The 16304-nt window shown below is 35.9% G+C and overlaps 1 long non-coding RNA gene across 1 annotated transcript in view; it reads right to left on the bottom strand.

Annotated features, from left to right (window-relative positions):
- Positions 1 to 15458: 15458 nt before the first annotated feature.
- The window catches only part of LOC107058433 (uncharacterized), a 2004-nt gene continuing 1158 nt past the window's right edge, over positions 15459 to 16304 (bottom strand). The window contains exon 2 of the long non-coding RNA XR_001472018.1: positions 15459 to 15876. This is a non-coding gene — a long non-coding RNA (uncharacterized lncRNA). The remainder of the gene's footprint in view (positions 15877 to 16304) is intronic.

Raw genomic sequence — 16304 nt, 5'->3', positions numbered from 1 at the left:
GGGGGGGGGGGATCGGGGTAAGGGCGGAGTAAAAAATTTAAAAAATTGAAGTTGAAAAATATATTTTAAAAAAATCTTTAAATTGATTTTTTCAACAAAAAAATTGTATTGTAGTTGGAGGAAAGTTTTGGAAAATGTTTCCTTACTTTTTGAAGGGAAGTCATTTTCCTTGAATTTGAGAAAAATGAGTTGATTTGAAAAATATTTTCCAAACCATTTTACCCAACCAAACATGAGAAAATTGAAAAACATTTTTCGAAAAATATTTTCCTCCATACCAAACACACCCTTAATAAAAGTAAATTAGAACCCTTATATTGTCACTATCATAAATACTGTGTCCAAATAAGGCTAGCAACAAAAACGTTGCATATATACTAGATGTCATTGGCGGGCTAGCACGGGTTCAACAATCCGTTATCTCTAAATTTTAACATTTTTAGAAAGAACGGCATATATGCTATAGTTTTTTGGACGACAGAGATACCAATGTCTCAAAAGTATGACGAAGGTATCTGCATACTATTTACGTCAGTTCGGGGGTATATTTGTCATTTTACCCTTTTTTTAAACTTATTTTTAGGAGCCCGTTTGGATAAGCTAAAAAGGTTGTTTTTAATTCAAAAATAAAAAAAAATCAAACTTTCAATGACTTTTAAGTAAAAAAAAGAAAGAAGTATGGGAAGTCCTATTTCTAATTTTAACTTATTTAAGTTATTTTTTAAAACTTATTTTAAGTTATATTTTTAAGAGCCCGTTTGAATAAGCTGAAAAAAGTAGTGTTTAAGTAAAAAAACAAACTTTAAATGATTTTTAAGTCAAAAAATAAACAGTAGGGAAAATTCTACTTTTGGTTTTTAACTTAATTTAAGTTATTTTTAACTTTGCCAAACACTCTCAAAAAATAAAAAATGACTTAAAAATATGTTTGACCAACTTTTTAGCCCATCCAAACATGCTCTAACTTTGTCAAACAGTCTCAAAAACTAAAACTAGCTTAAAAATAGGTTTAACCAACTTTTAAGTCAATCCAAACAAACTCAAAGACTTAATTGAATCTCAAATTTTGAATATTGTGTTACCTTTAGAAGCAAAAAATAAATGAATTACCAATAGTAAAGCTATACAACTTTATTCATTTATTTTTGTCCACAAGAATTTTCCTTCAACTTCTTATCAACAAATTGAAACAAATATTAAGAAGCAATAAGTAAATAAATTTTTTCACTAAGCTAATCAATTGTAATGGAAGAGTAGTTTATTTAAACAAATTTAGTTTATACTAACGTAAATCACATTCACATTTATTAATGACTATTGATAACCCCCCCCCCCCCTCTCTCCCTATGTCATCAATCATCATACAACTATTCAGAGAAACTGAAAATTACTACTATCAACTAATTAAAAGACTAAAATGCCATCATCATGCCGTGTTAGCTCATGTTACCAAACTTTCACTCATGTTTCTATAATAGTAGAAAAGAAAAGAAAAAATAAATATTACCAAAGAACCTCATATAAATAAAAGGGACAAATATACCCCCGAGTTTTCGAAAATGGTATGTCAGTACCCTTCGTCATACTTTTCGTTCATTAGTGCCCTCGCCGTTCAATAACTAGTGCACATTTGCCCCTCCCACTAACGGAAGACTAATTTTGTACACATGGCACTATCCTAGGCCCCAATCCGAATTGATCAAATATTTAACTCAAATTTCAAATACCTTTTAACCCGCCCCATTACCCATTTAACAAACTATCTACAAACCTAAAGAAAAAACTCCATTTACTTTATCTCTTCTTCTTCCTCGTAAGGTGGTCATTGTCGTTGCCGTCCCCCACCTCCTCACCCCCTCCTTCTTCTTCTTCTTCTTTTATCTTTACATATACTCTTTCAATCATCGATTTAAACAAAACAGATCGAGAATTCAAAGCAACTATTTCTGCAAAGAAAAAAACTCCACGCTAAAATCTTGAAGACACTCAAAATCACTTTGCGTTGGATAAAGTTTCTGCAAATTAAATTAATTAACATCATCATAAAAGTCACGCCTTTTAGCCTGAGTGGTATACGTCTGATGCAATTCCAGGAAGGATAACTTCCAGCAGAGACTGAATTTATATAGAATTCAGATCCTATTTGTAGTTGATCCACCAATTCTTTGAAGAAGTGAGTTTCATTTGTAGTTTTCATTCAAATCTGAACATTGTTCAACCCCCCAATCCCAAAAACACTGATACAGATTCAGAATTCAACACATTAAGGATTCTCAAAGATGAACATCAAATTTCAACCTGAAAAATTCCAATCAAATTACACAATAAACCTCGAAATTATTTTCGATTTCTGCAAAGAAAAAAATGAAACCCATGAAAGGAAAATGGAATTCTGAGCTAATACAACTTATGTTTCTTCCCCAAATGAAAACAAAGTACTAGCAACGAAATTTCTGGAATCTTCTTCTTCTTAACTAAAATAAAAAAACAAATTTAAATCTTCAACCCCACATTCCCAAAAACTCGATTCAGATTTCAAAACATGTTCGAGATTTCATGAGGTTCTCAAACATGAACATCATATTCTAATGTAGGTAATGGGTGTATTGGGTGAGTTAAATGGGTAAGGGAGTGGGTTAAACGGGTATTTGAAATTTGGGTTAAATATTTGGTCAATCTGGGTTGAGGCGTAGGATTGCGCCACGTGTACACAATTAATCTTCCGTTAGTAAGAGGGGCAAATGTGCACTAGTTATTGGACAACGAGGGCACTAATGGACCAAAAGGACGATGGAGGGTATTGACATACCATTTTCAAAAGTTCGGGGTATATTTGTCCGTTTTCCCTAAATAAAAAGACAGCAAGTAGAAAAAGTAAATTAAAACCTTTATATTGTCACTATCATACTACCAGACAATTATTAAATGGAAGGGGGGGGGGGGAGCAGGCTATAATGGATGTGGCGCTGGGTGTATTAGAGCTTTTATAAGTGCGGGGTTGGGTGGGCTTAAATATAATTTTTCATACACGTGTACTCTCATATTTATATAGTGAATTGCTCATCTGCTCTTATGGATGTAGGTCGATTGACCGAATTACATTAAATCTTTGTGTCTTTTGTTATATTTCTCATTTGTCTTCTTACATAAAAAACTTGTTAGGTCCAAACGCACACGCAAGTGTACGTCGTGCAAGTAATAAAGTAGCCATTTTTAAGAGTCGGTTGTCGTACCCACATAGACTCGAGATTAGATGATATTTGATTTTTCCAATAACTTTAATTTAAATTTCCAAAAAGGTTGATGAATGGTTCTAAATTATCAATTATTCAAAGTAAGGTAACGTCACGACCCGAGTCTACACCCTGGACGTGGCCGGCACTCAAGAACCATTGCTGGTCCCCAAGCGAACCCTCATCATGGCTGACTACAAGCAGAAGACTAACTTAAGCATGCAAAAGCTTAAAACTGAAATAAAATTCAATAAACTCAACTTTTTGAAATTTTAACTCAAATGAACAACTTAGAATAAAAATAATATATTCAACTCGCCATAAAATAGGCACTTAAGTCTTTAAAACATTTAATAAAATAAATGAATAATACAGACTTCTCAACTATACTGACTATCTATGAAGCCTCTAACTGATAAAGATGGAAGACGGGACAAGACCCGCCACATCCTGACTAAAATGAAAAGTAAATGAAATCCTCTAGAAGCAAAGAGGCTCACCATAGCTAACCCGAACTCTCGGATGTATCAACGAAGCTCCTGTTGATGATCCTGAATACCTGTGTCTGCATCATGAAAAGATACAGGCCAAATGGCTCAGTACGTGGAATGTACAAGCATGTAGAGGAATTCTAAAGAATAAACATAAGCTTGAAACTTGATAAAAAAGAAACATACTTACCTCTTCTCAAACTTACACAACTCAAGGATATTCAAAACTACTCAAACTTACTCAACTCAAAAGAGCTACCACAAGAGCTAGCAGCTGTCCATCCGGTATTTCATATCTCTATGTTGAAAAAGTGCATAGGTGATCCTTCATTGATCCTATCGACTGGAAGTGTTAAGATCAAGGATAACTTATCTTATGAGGAGGTGCCTGTTCAGATTTTAGATCGCCAAGTTCGTAGGTTGAGAACGAAAGATGTGACGTCAGTCAAGGTCCTTTGGAGGAACCAATTTGTTGAGGAAGCCACTTGGGAAGCCGAAGAGGACATGAAGAAGAGATATCCTCATCTTTTTGAATCCGGAGGGAATGCGGATTAAGGTATTAATTTCCTTCTTAGTGCTCTTTAAAATATAATGGGCATGTTGTCGTTGTTGTTGTTTTTGTTTGCATAATTTCTTGTTGAGTGTTTGAGTTAGATGTTACACCCTTAGTTTTGTAAGAGCAACCTCATTCGAGGACGAATGTTTCCTCTTATAGCTTTTTGTAACATCCGACAATTTGAAATAATTGAAGAGGCTTAGAATTGGAAATTTTCATTTTTGGAAAGAATTTAAAAGTTTTGGAAATTTTGGCTAAGTATGGAAAATGTGAATTTTTGGCCAACTTTGAACAGCCATAAATTCTAGCTCAGGATGAGTTAGGTGGAATTCCAGTTATGGTTGCAAAGTTCGCGGAACGATCTTTCCAACACCATCGAGTTTGCTCAATTCCGAGTTCGTATGAGCGAGTTATGGCCCTTTGAAAGTTGGGCAGTTGACAAGGAATCCGTCCGGGAATCATTAAGGGCATTTTGGTCTTTTCCCTAGCTATTTCTTTTGAGGATATATTGATGTATTAGGCTGATATTTGGATTTTTTTTGGTTCCATTTTAAGAGAGTGAAGGTTAGGGCTTGAGAGTGAAGAAGACAGGAAGAAGAGAAGAAGGAGAAGAAGGGAAGAAAGAGGAAGATCAAGCAAGTTCCATCGAGATCATCGTGGATTTTCGTCGGGGGTGATCCCTACCAAGGTATGTGAGTTTTTAGTGTTGGGTGATCCTTTTCCCCCACACACCTAGCCCTTTTATTTATTGAGGAAGGATTTGGATTCGTTGTTGAAGTTGTTGGAATTGTTGTTAAGGTTGCTAGTTGTTGAAGTTGATAGTTGTATTTGTTTGATTGGTACTTGAGTTGTAATCTATGGTATGTTGAGGGATTTTGTGCTTCCAAGTGTATGGGCTGAAACCTTGTTTGGGAGAGTTTAGAGCTGGAGAAAAGGAGGAGAAGAAATCGACGGACTAGAGGTACGGTCCGTAGATCGATCTACGGACCGTCGATCCCCTCCGTAACTCCACACTTAGAATCTTCAAAAAACTCAGGTACTGGAACCCTCTCAGGATCATTCTACGGACCAACAGTACGGTCCATAGATCAATCTACGGACCGTTGATGGACACCGTGGTTCCACACTTGGTCTTTTTCCCTGAATTGTCCTCAACACCTTGCCTGCTGATCTACGGTCGTCACCTACGGACCGTGAATGGACCTACGGTCCGTAGATCACCTCCGTCAAATGCCAGGTTCTGCATTTCTTATTGTACCCAGTTTTCCAAGTTGTTTCCAACACTTCAAGTTGCGTTTAAATGTCTAGAACTCATTCATAACGGGTGATTATATCCCTTGAATCCACAATTCAATTCAAGGCAAGTCAGAATCAAGTTAAAGAGAAGTTAGAGTCAAGTCAAGCAAGGTTAAGAAGTTAGTTCAAGCAAGTTTTCCAAGTTGTTCGAGAGTCTCTATTGAACGTTTTTACTTCATTCTAAGGCTCAAGTTGCAAGTCAAGTAAAGAGTTTAAAGTTGAGTTCATTTCTCAAAGTTAGTAGGGAACTATGTATTCCCAACGAAGTATTTTTTTTAAAAGAAATGTTTTTACATATAAGTAAGAAAGGAGCCATGTTTTCCAAAAGAGCCTTTGGGCTAAAGTTTTTGAGTAATTATCTCAACCAAAGAAAGAAGTTATTTTAAAAGCATGAGCCAAAGTATTTTGGGAGTAGTATTGAGCACCGAATTGGGGACACGAGTTTTATATTAACTCAACTCTCCATAAGAACCATGCGCCAACATGGGACTTGACGTATCATTCTTTTTAGATGATCACGTAAGATTAGGCTAGTGGATCCACTAAGCAAAAAGTAAGGTCCTATATCGATGGCAAGGTATAGGATGGTCCTTTGGCAACGTGAGGTAAAACGTTGTATCATCACTAAGGCTCGTAGTGGTGGTTGTCGGTTAAAGAACCTCCCACAAAAGCTATATTACTTCTATATAAGTAAAGTTGAGTTTGTTATCGTTTTATCCTTAACGAACTAAGTTGTTCACATTGTTTTTACAAGCTTTATATGTATTGCATGTGTCTTATTGCTTTACTCTAAGCCCAGTTATTTATATGAGTCGTTCAGAATCAAGGTTAAGTGATCTCTTGTTCTCCTTTCAAGCTTTAAGTTGTGGTTTAGCTTTTCCAGCTCACTTACTCGTACATTCCATGTACTGATGCCAGTTGGCCTGCATCGTCTTATGATGCAGATACAGGTACCCCGGATCAGCATCCTGCACGTCGTTGATCCAGCTGAGCACTCCAGAGTCTGTGGTGAGCCTCCTTGCCTTCCGGAGGACTCAATTATTTTGTGTACTTAGTTTTGTTCTATTTAGGATGTTGCGGGGTCTGTCCCCACATCCATCTCAGGATATTAGAGGCTTCATAGACAGTCAGGCAGTTAGTTAGTCAGTTAGTTTGAGTCTCTCATCCATGTATATGTATATATATGTGTATTAAATATTATATTTTTGAGACTCGAGTTGCCCTTTGGGCCATATTTTTATCAGTTAAGTTGTTTATGTCTTTGCATGGCATTGAGTTATTCTGTTGAGCTAGGTTTCCGCTGAGTTAAGAAAGCCAGGCCAAGGGTTCACCTGGGACCAGCAATGGTCTCCGGGTGCCGGTCCCGCCCAGGGTATAGGCTCGGGGCGTGACACTTTTTGAGAAATGGACTCAACTCTTTACTCTTTGCTTAACTTGAAACTTTTAGTCTTAAAACAAAGTTAAAACATTTGTAAAAGACTTCTTAAAATGTGGTTCATGCCGAATTATGGACGTGAACGACTCAATGCAAGGTTTTCAATAACCATAGATAGAACTCAAATACTTGGAACTCAAGAACTTCAATAATACTACTCACTTCAAGAATGCTCAACTCAGAGGGTTCATGCGGGACTCAAAGATACTTCTAATCTCAAGATTGTTCGACTTATAATGTTCATGCGGAATTATGTGCATGAACAACTCAACTCATGGACTTCATGGGTAATAGGTAATAGTCCCATGATTAGGATTATAATCTCAAATGGGTTATAAACTCAATACTTAAGACTTAGGACATGGAGATATTACTTCTCTCATAGATACTCAACTTATGGAGTTCATGCGGAATTTATGGGCATGAATGACTTGACTCGAAGGTCTACAAACTACATGGAACTCATGTATACGACACTTCTCATTCTCTTACTTACTACCTCAAGACTTAGTTCAAATCGATGGTTGATCTCAAAGGATTCACAATTGAACTTAATGGCTTTCTTGAACTCTATTTTTAACTCTCTCTTGAATGGGAATTATGAATTCAAGAGTTATGGTTCACAATATGAAAGATCTCCTGATGACAAAGTAGACTCATGAGTACATTCTCCTCATCCTCACACTCACTTGCTCCAGTCTTGAAACAAGTTACTAGAAGTTGTAGAAGACTCCACAAAAAGACTCAAAGGGACTTTCTTAGAATGTTCGAAAGAATTCTCAAAACTTAACTCTCAATTCTACCTTGAATTTGAATTATGAATTCAAGGTTATGATCATGTTAGGAATTATTTTAGGTGCTTAGAAGTAACTTAGAGTAGTTAGAATCGAAAGGGAGTGAAGGTGCACTTTAAACGAACTCAAACGGGGCAACCGACGACAAACTGGATGGGGCAGGTGACCCTGGCGCTATGGGTGGCGTGGGGCACCAGCCCCTAAACTTTAGAGGAGGGTTTGGGGTGATCTTGCAGGCGCATCGCGCCAGGCCCCAACCCAGAAAATCGACGAATTTTTCTTGCTCGTTTTCTCACCCTAACTCGCCTAGAATCGTACGGTTTCTTCCCCAATCACTTAGAATCAATTACTTAACATAAGTACACTCTAATCTACTCAATACAGCCCTTAAAACACTCACTTTGATCTCAAGAAATCATCAAAAATCCAACACAACAAGATTTAGAAAGAACTTCAAGAACACCTATCAAGAACTCTAATCTTTCAACTTCAAGAATGAAATTTCGCTGAAAATAACATGATTGACGTGTGAGTGAACTAACCCAACACTATGGAAGCTTACATACCTCTTAGGGATCAAACCCATGGTGAAAATCCGCTACAACACTCAAGAATCTCGACCAACGCTTGATCCTCTCCTCTTTTCTCTTCTTTTCTCTTCTTGAACTCTCAACTAAAACCCTAGGTGTATTTTAGGATTATAAAACTGAACCTAATAGGATTAGACCCTTAAAATATTACTTAAAGCGAATTAAATCTGTTTTGGTAAGGAAAAGACCAAAATACCCCTTATTATTTTCGGCTAACTTTCCTTAACTGGACAACCTAACTTTAAAAGGTCATATCTCACTCATCCGACCTCGAAACTTATCAAACTCGGTGGCATTGGAAAGATAATTCAAAGGTCTTTCCTATGGTATTTTGTAGCACATCTAAATCATCCTGTGCTAGGAGTTATGGTCATTTGAAGCCGACCTAAAACTCATACTTAAGCATAACTTGCAAAATTTCAGATTTTGCTATTTCCAATTTAGTTCTTTTTCAAACTCAAGGTGCTACATCTAGTGAACTTAACACTTAAGAAATTTTAATTCCTCAGTAAAATCCTACTTACAACAAAGGATGGTTCAAGTCTTAGCTAAAAAAATTTCTAGGGTGCTCAAATAAACTAACTAATATGATTCAATTTCAAGTTGGAGTTAAAAAAAAATGACTTAAAAAATTTCAGGATTGGAGTCTACTTTAATTTGGATTCCTGCATAATATATCCTTTTATGGACTTCAATTAGTTATCAAATCACTAATTTACAGGGTTAAATATATGATCATGGTCTCCCGACCTCTAATCGTCTACCGCAATTGTAATTCCACCATGCAACCAAATGATTTCAAATTTCTATTTACTAACAAATTCAAATTGTTTCCAAGTCCTAGCTAGATCCTATATCCAATACTAAAAAAGTTCTCTTCAGCTACAACTTTTATAACGGTGCATCATTAGGTGAAACACATTTAAGTGCATCATTAGTTTTTATCTGAGCTGTCAGGAATTAAGACACTTAATATCTCACATATGCTGATATCTTATATCATAAACTTGCTATATTCAAATATGTAGATCTAACGAACAACTTATTATGAACTTTAGCTTAAACGTGCGAAGTTTGAAGACTGATCTGCTTTCACTGTACGTTAAATCTTACTATATTGCATTTCACCTCTTAGGATCACTCATCCAGCCCCAGGGATACCTGACGAGATATAAGTGTTCATGACTATCCTGCTGCAGACAATACATTTTTACATGATTTTTTCAGATAAGTGGAGTTCGTTAGAACTTAGCTTACTATTCCTTCCTATTTTCTCAAGGTTCTTCTAGAAAAAAGTGAGGTCTGAGAAGGATAAAGTGTACGCAGACCTCACTTATTTAAAGATTTTTGCACAACTAATTCTCTTCTTTAACACCTCACTTATTTAACACTCCGTTATATCGAATCAACAACACTAAATTTCAGGGGGAAACTGACTTATTGTTTGTCTAAGCACATCAAATTACTAAAACAATTAGTATTCATCACCAAACACTGAACAACATCACACATCAAACTATTTGATCACTAATAATTAATTACTATTGATTCATTAATCTCATGGACTATTTGCAAACTTTAGCCTCATTAGAACTAATCAAATCTGAAAATAACCCCTAAAAGAAACAGGATTAGCTAAATCTCTAAGAACAATCATTTCCCAAAACAGAACACTACAAAATCAAGAACAGCTCAATACTTTAAAGTACCCAAAAACACAAACACTAAAAAAGAAAAATCAAGAACAGCTCAACATAATGATAATATAAAGCATAAATATTAAGCATCTCTTCTTCTAAATTTTAGATACACAGAATGAAGTTTATTACAAAAGCACCTCTAGTGACACACTATTGATTGCAAACATCTAGAGCTTTGAGTAGCAATCCACAAATAAATAGGACACATGTTTAAAATATCTTTTAATTTCCTCCTACTTCAAAGGTGATTGTCAGATCACTCAAACTTAGCTTGTTGCCATCACAATATCCATACTACAACATGAAATATCCATACTACAACAGTCTAATGTATAATATACAGCAAAACACATACAATAACATCAACAGAAAATGCAAACAATAACAATAACAGAATAATACTTACCCCAATCTCTCTAGTCGTCTCAGTTACATATCTTCCATCTTTTCTCTTATGAGTCTCGGTCCTCATTTTGCCTCGATCAACATCTTTTCCCTTTGCCATATGAAATTTTCAAATTGTAAGACATTAGTAATTAATTAAGAATATACTTATTTAAGAACATTGTATTAAACTGCCACACTACTACAAAAATGAACTTTAGCGACAATTATTTTGCAGCAATAAGCAAATGGCCGCTAATGTATTCATGTGAGGCAATATATTAGCGGCTAATGTATAATGGCCAGGAAAAAAGTACACTTTTAGCGGCAATTCCAAAAAATGGCCGCAAACAAGCCTTTTTTTTTTCTAAAAATTAAAACTCCTACTTTCTCTAAATTATTTATTTTCCCGCCATTCTCCAAATTCTGGAAAAAAAGAACTCCTAGGCAATAAGGAAAACATTACAAAGAAAAAAACCCTCTATACGCTAATAAGGAAATTATTTCTAAAAATATCTCCCACACACATAGGATTCTGCATCCTAACTTAGAGTTGCACGTCCAGCACCATATATTCATTCATAGCAACAGTGACCTTCCAGCAACATATATTGAATCGAAGCAGCTATAATTCAATCGCAGCAACTACGTCCAAGTACAACGAAAATTTCAGGTTGGTAGGTCGCTGCCCTACACTCCTCTGTTTCTATCACGTTTTATTACCCCTGTTGCTTTGTCGTTGAGAATTTAACCCTATAGTTTATTTTCTATTATGTTTCATCATATTTACGCATTAACTGGAAGAAAAAACAGAAAATACACTTGAAGAACTAATCAATATTCAGGTATTAACTGTGCTTTCCAAGTGATTCGAGATTCCTAAAAGTATCGTTTTTGTGTTTGTGATCTCTGGCTGCTACTATTTTGAATGCAATTGATTGAATCGATTCCTCTGTTAATATACATTAAGGCGTCTGACTGTTATATTAAAATACACTTAAATAAAGGCTAGTATTCAGAGAACATTAGCTTTTTAAGTGCTAGTATTAATAGGATGAACAAGTAAGGAAAATCAAGAGATGATAAGAGAATTCTCTAAGGACATGGTGAAAGAAAAATAAATTTTAGTCATCCTAAGACAAAGGAAGAGTTCTGTTAAAATTGGAAGGAAGAAACTGAACAATCAAGATGTGTGAGTTGTTCTCTTCTTTTATCTTCTTCTTTTTTGCTTTCTGCCAAGTGTGTATGGTTGTATTGTATGTTCGTTTTGCATTTTGAGAGAAAACATGGAGTGTAATGAGTGAGTATACAACTGTGGAACTCTAGTATTCTCAATAAATAGGGGATTTCCTACTAAGTGTGTGTAGTTTTATTACCTGCACAATTTAGGAGTGGAAACATGGGGTACATAAGCAAAGTTTTATTACCTGCTTAGTTTTGGAGAACAACCAGCTTTCCACTATTGTGTTATAGCTTGATTTAAGTGTCAATTCTTTTTTACTTTGCTTCATTAACACAATATATCATTTAGACTTTATACTTAAACATGCGAAGTTTGAAGACTGGTTTGCTTCCATTGTACGTTAAATCTTACTATATTGCATTTCACCTCTTAGGATCACTATCCAGCCCCAGGGATACATGACGAGATACAAGTGTTCATGACTACCTTTGTCACGACCCAGGGGTACACCCTAGATGTAACATGGCGTATAGGACCCCGAAAGACCCCATACAAGCCACTTAGCATTTATAACATAAGAATAGAACAAAAGAGGTAAAAACAACAGTTCAAGTCCAATAGTTTTATAAAAGAAAAATGGAAGTATAAAATACTTGTCTCATTAGCCATCTAATACAATAGAATGAAATTGGGCCTAACCCATACATCATGTCCAAAATTGAAAGTAAGACAGAAACTGAAATGAATACAAGTCCGTCCTCGAAGCATGAGGACTCACCAAGCTCGGAATCAACCAAGTCAACCACTACCACAAAACTGAGGACCCTACATTTGGGGAAAATGTAGGCAAGAGTATGTGTTAGTACAAAACAATGTACCAAGTATGCTAGCAATGCATAAAACATGTAAAACATGCTTAAATATGACATTTCATGACATCCAATTGACCAAGCTAAAACATGATATAAATGAGTTAGAAAACATAATTCATAAACATGGTCAATGCAAGCTAAACATATTTAAACCTTTGAACTCATATGAGATACTTCTTGAAGTAACGCTAGTTCATTATTAATATGGGAAGTAGCCTTAACCAACATAGAGACCATGTGATCTATAACATGATCCCCCGGTGTCTCCCACACCGAAAAGGGTTGTCCTACTTACCAAGGTAAGGACCATGAACTTTTAGCTCAAGTGGATCCACTACCTAATGTCTATCTAGACAATCATCCTATGGGGGCACATAGGTAAGGGATAAGGAGATTGCTTCTAGAAACCCGACCTTTACTAACGGGAGAGCTTCCATCTCCATATCCTCTCGGTGCTAAGCATAAATCCCACGGAATAGTTATTTCTTACTTGTTCTTATTTGTCACGCTCCGAGCTTACACCCTGGGCGTGGCTGGAACTCGAGAACCATTGCTGGCCCCAAGCGAACCCTTGGCGTAGCTTACTTACTCAGCGGAAGACTTAGACATAAGAAAGAGAATCCAAATACAAGATAACTCAACATGTCTTAAACTGAACTCATAATGTTTAAAATAAACATTTAACTTAGCCAAAATGGCAACTCAATTCTGAACATAAGCCAATAACAAATGATGACGAATGAACTAACATCTGACTGACTATCTATGAAGCCTCTAAAACAACTGAGATGGATGTTGGGACAGGCCCACGACATCCTAATGAACTAAAACGATAAATTAATGAAAAAGGGGGATCCTCTAGAATGCAAGGAGGCTCACCAATAACTTTGAAGCTCAACTGGATCAACGATGCGTGGGATGCTGATCTTGGTTACCTGCTTCTGCATCATAAGACGATGTAGGCTAACTGGCATCAGTACATTGAATGTATGAGTATGCGAGTTGGAATGCTAAACACAACTTAGGCTTGAAAGGAATTTGAAGAACTTACCTAGCTCAACTCAACTAGACATAACTGAACTCAATTCAATATAAAACAGTTTAAAACAAGTGCAATATAAAGAAAAGTTGTTTAAAACATGATGTCAACTCTGTGTGTATGCAAAGATATATTATGACTCTGAAAATGTATGTAAAACTACAATAAACTATGTATATAAGAGTACAATTACTTCTGTGGGAGTTTCTCTAACCAACAACCTTCACGTAAGAGCTATTGTGATGATACAACGTTTTGCCTCACACTGTCAGGGCCGTCCTATACTTTGCCGAGGGTATAGAACCTATACTACGAAGTGGATCCACCAGTCTATGCTATAAATCACTAAGGGTTCATCTAAAAAGTATGACCCTTTTCTACCCATGATGGCTACATGGTTTATGGAGGTTGTGGGTTATCTGAACGCTCCCCCATATCGGTGCTCAATACTACTTCCAAAATATGATACTAGCTCTTTATGTTTAAAAGCATACTTCTTCTGTGATTTGAGATTAGTGCTCAAAAACATAGCTCAAAGGCTATCTTGGAAATCAAAGTTTCCCCTCTTGCTTCATTTAGAATGCGATTACTCTTTTTTGAAAACTAGCCCGAAGGCTCTTTGGAAATCGAGGTTTTCTTTCTTGTTTAAATGTGAAAACATTTTAAACCCTTTGGGAATACATAGTCCCCATATACTTTTAAAGAAATGGACTTCAAACTGTACTCTTTACTTTTTACTCAACTTGAACTTTAAGTCTTAAACAAAGTTAAAACATTTGGAAACTCTAAGAACTTCTCTTGACTTTGATCTTAACTGCTCTTTGACTTGACTCTTAACTAGTCCTTGAATTGAATTATGGATTGAAGGATTGTGATTTGTGATAGGAAAGATCCTCATGATGTTTAGGAATGATTTTAGATAGCTAAACAAGAGAAAAGACCAAAAATCAATATTTGAGGGTGGGTCCGCGACGCGGAGAAGCATTTAAATTTTGGTTTCGAAAACAACTTTTGAGGCAGAATACTCCGTGATGGCTCCGCGACACGAAACGAATTTCCCATATCTGGGGAACCAGCTCCGTGACGTGCCACCACTGCCCAGAATTGTCCGACGAAATTTTTTCTTCGTTTTTCAACTCTAAACCCTCTAAACTCCATAGGTTCTTTCCCCAAACACTTAGAATAGATTATATGTTCAAAGTACATCAGATTCTACCCAAAATCAAACCTAAAATCATGGATTTGGATCAAACAAGCGCTGGGCCAACAATATAGTACCACGTATGCCGAAAAGGGGTAGAAAATTATATATAAAATAAGTTCGGGGGGGGGGGGCGTAATAGGACCTTAGTAAAGGTTAGGTGTGTCTCAGGGATTTTGGGCGTAGGCTGAGGGGGTACTTATGCATTTTCCCTTTTATTTGTGCCAACTACGATAGTTCCAGTCTTCTTGATCATGTTAGCCTGAGAAAAAACATTAAATTGATTATTTTGATACTTTACGAAATACAAAACTTAACATTTCATTGAATACATAAGTGTGTCAATTTTTTCAGAAGGAAAATAACAAAAGAAATATATTTGATTGCTTCAACAAAACAAACATCTGGTGTTGGGACAAAGATACAAACATCTTATAATGCAACTAACAGTGTGATAGCATTAATATGCATTCACCATCTCATATATCTTCCCATGAGCATCCTCCATCTAAATCTCCTTACAACTACCGATAAGTCAATTTTCATTTTTTAAAACATAAAAGCTCACTTGCTTCATTTTAAACTCATTGTAAGAAGAACCACAAACAACTTTAAAGACTTCAGCAAAGTGCCACTTCTAGCAAAGCATGGTATCTTTAAGAGTCGAAGCAACACAAATTGTCATTCATATGTTGTAATGCCTTGTCTTATAAGGCTCATACGAACAAGTTTACAAATCGTTTCATAACATCTTTTCTCATACACAACCATATCCAGCCCTCCTCCCTTATTCCATTAAGGTGTCAATCCTCTAATACACGGATGATAGTGGCATATTATTTATTGTTTGATGATCAATTATTCTCTTTAGTTGCCTATCCTTATCAATTCAGTTATGCCATCCAAAAAACTAAGTGCATTTCACGGGTTATCTCCTTATCGATCCAGTTGCATAAACAGAAACCATGAAAGGCCTTCCACGGTTCATTTTTATTTCTAATAGAACACAAATTTATATCCAACATTCTAGGAAATAAGAATTAATTCTCAATGTATGCCTAAATTGAATATTCCTAGTTGGATTAGTATAGTATCTGAGATGCTGAAAAAAATGAATACAAGAGAGAGGATTAGTACCACTAATACAAAGCATCACTCAATTACGAGAGCATGCTTGTGGAGATCTCTATAAAATGTTCACGTAGAGAGATGTAATCACTTGATCTATGTTGCAGTTCTCTCTAAAAGTTGTAACAAAAACTCACCAAATCTGAAAACAACAATGTAATTAGCTTGAAATGGTGATCGCCTAATCCAGGTTATGATCAGAAGAAAAAAGCAAGTGAAAGATGTGTAATAAAAAGTACACATATTTATTGTGTGCATTGATAATCAACCCACAAAATTGTCGCTAAACATTCGTTGTATCACATCTTATTATAGTTTACTTGATCTTAGGTATTGAAATACATAGGTGAGAAAAGGGAGAGGGGGGGGGGGGGGAAAAAGGGCTGGGCCTGGAAGGGAAAA

The sequence above is a fragment of the Solanum tuberosum genome, unplaced genomic scaffold (genome assembly GCF_000226075.1).
Source record: "Solanum tuberosum cultivar DM 1-3 516 R44 unplaced genomic scaffold, SolTub_3.0 scf00516, whole genome shotgun sequence".
Taxonomy (NCBI): Eukaryota; Viridiplantae; Streptophyta; class Magnoliopsida; order Solanales; family Solanaceae; genus Solanum; species Solanum tuberosum.
The sequence above is the reverse complement of the archived record's forward strand: the minus strand, read 5'-3'. Positions and strand labels throughout refer to the sequence as shown.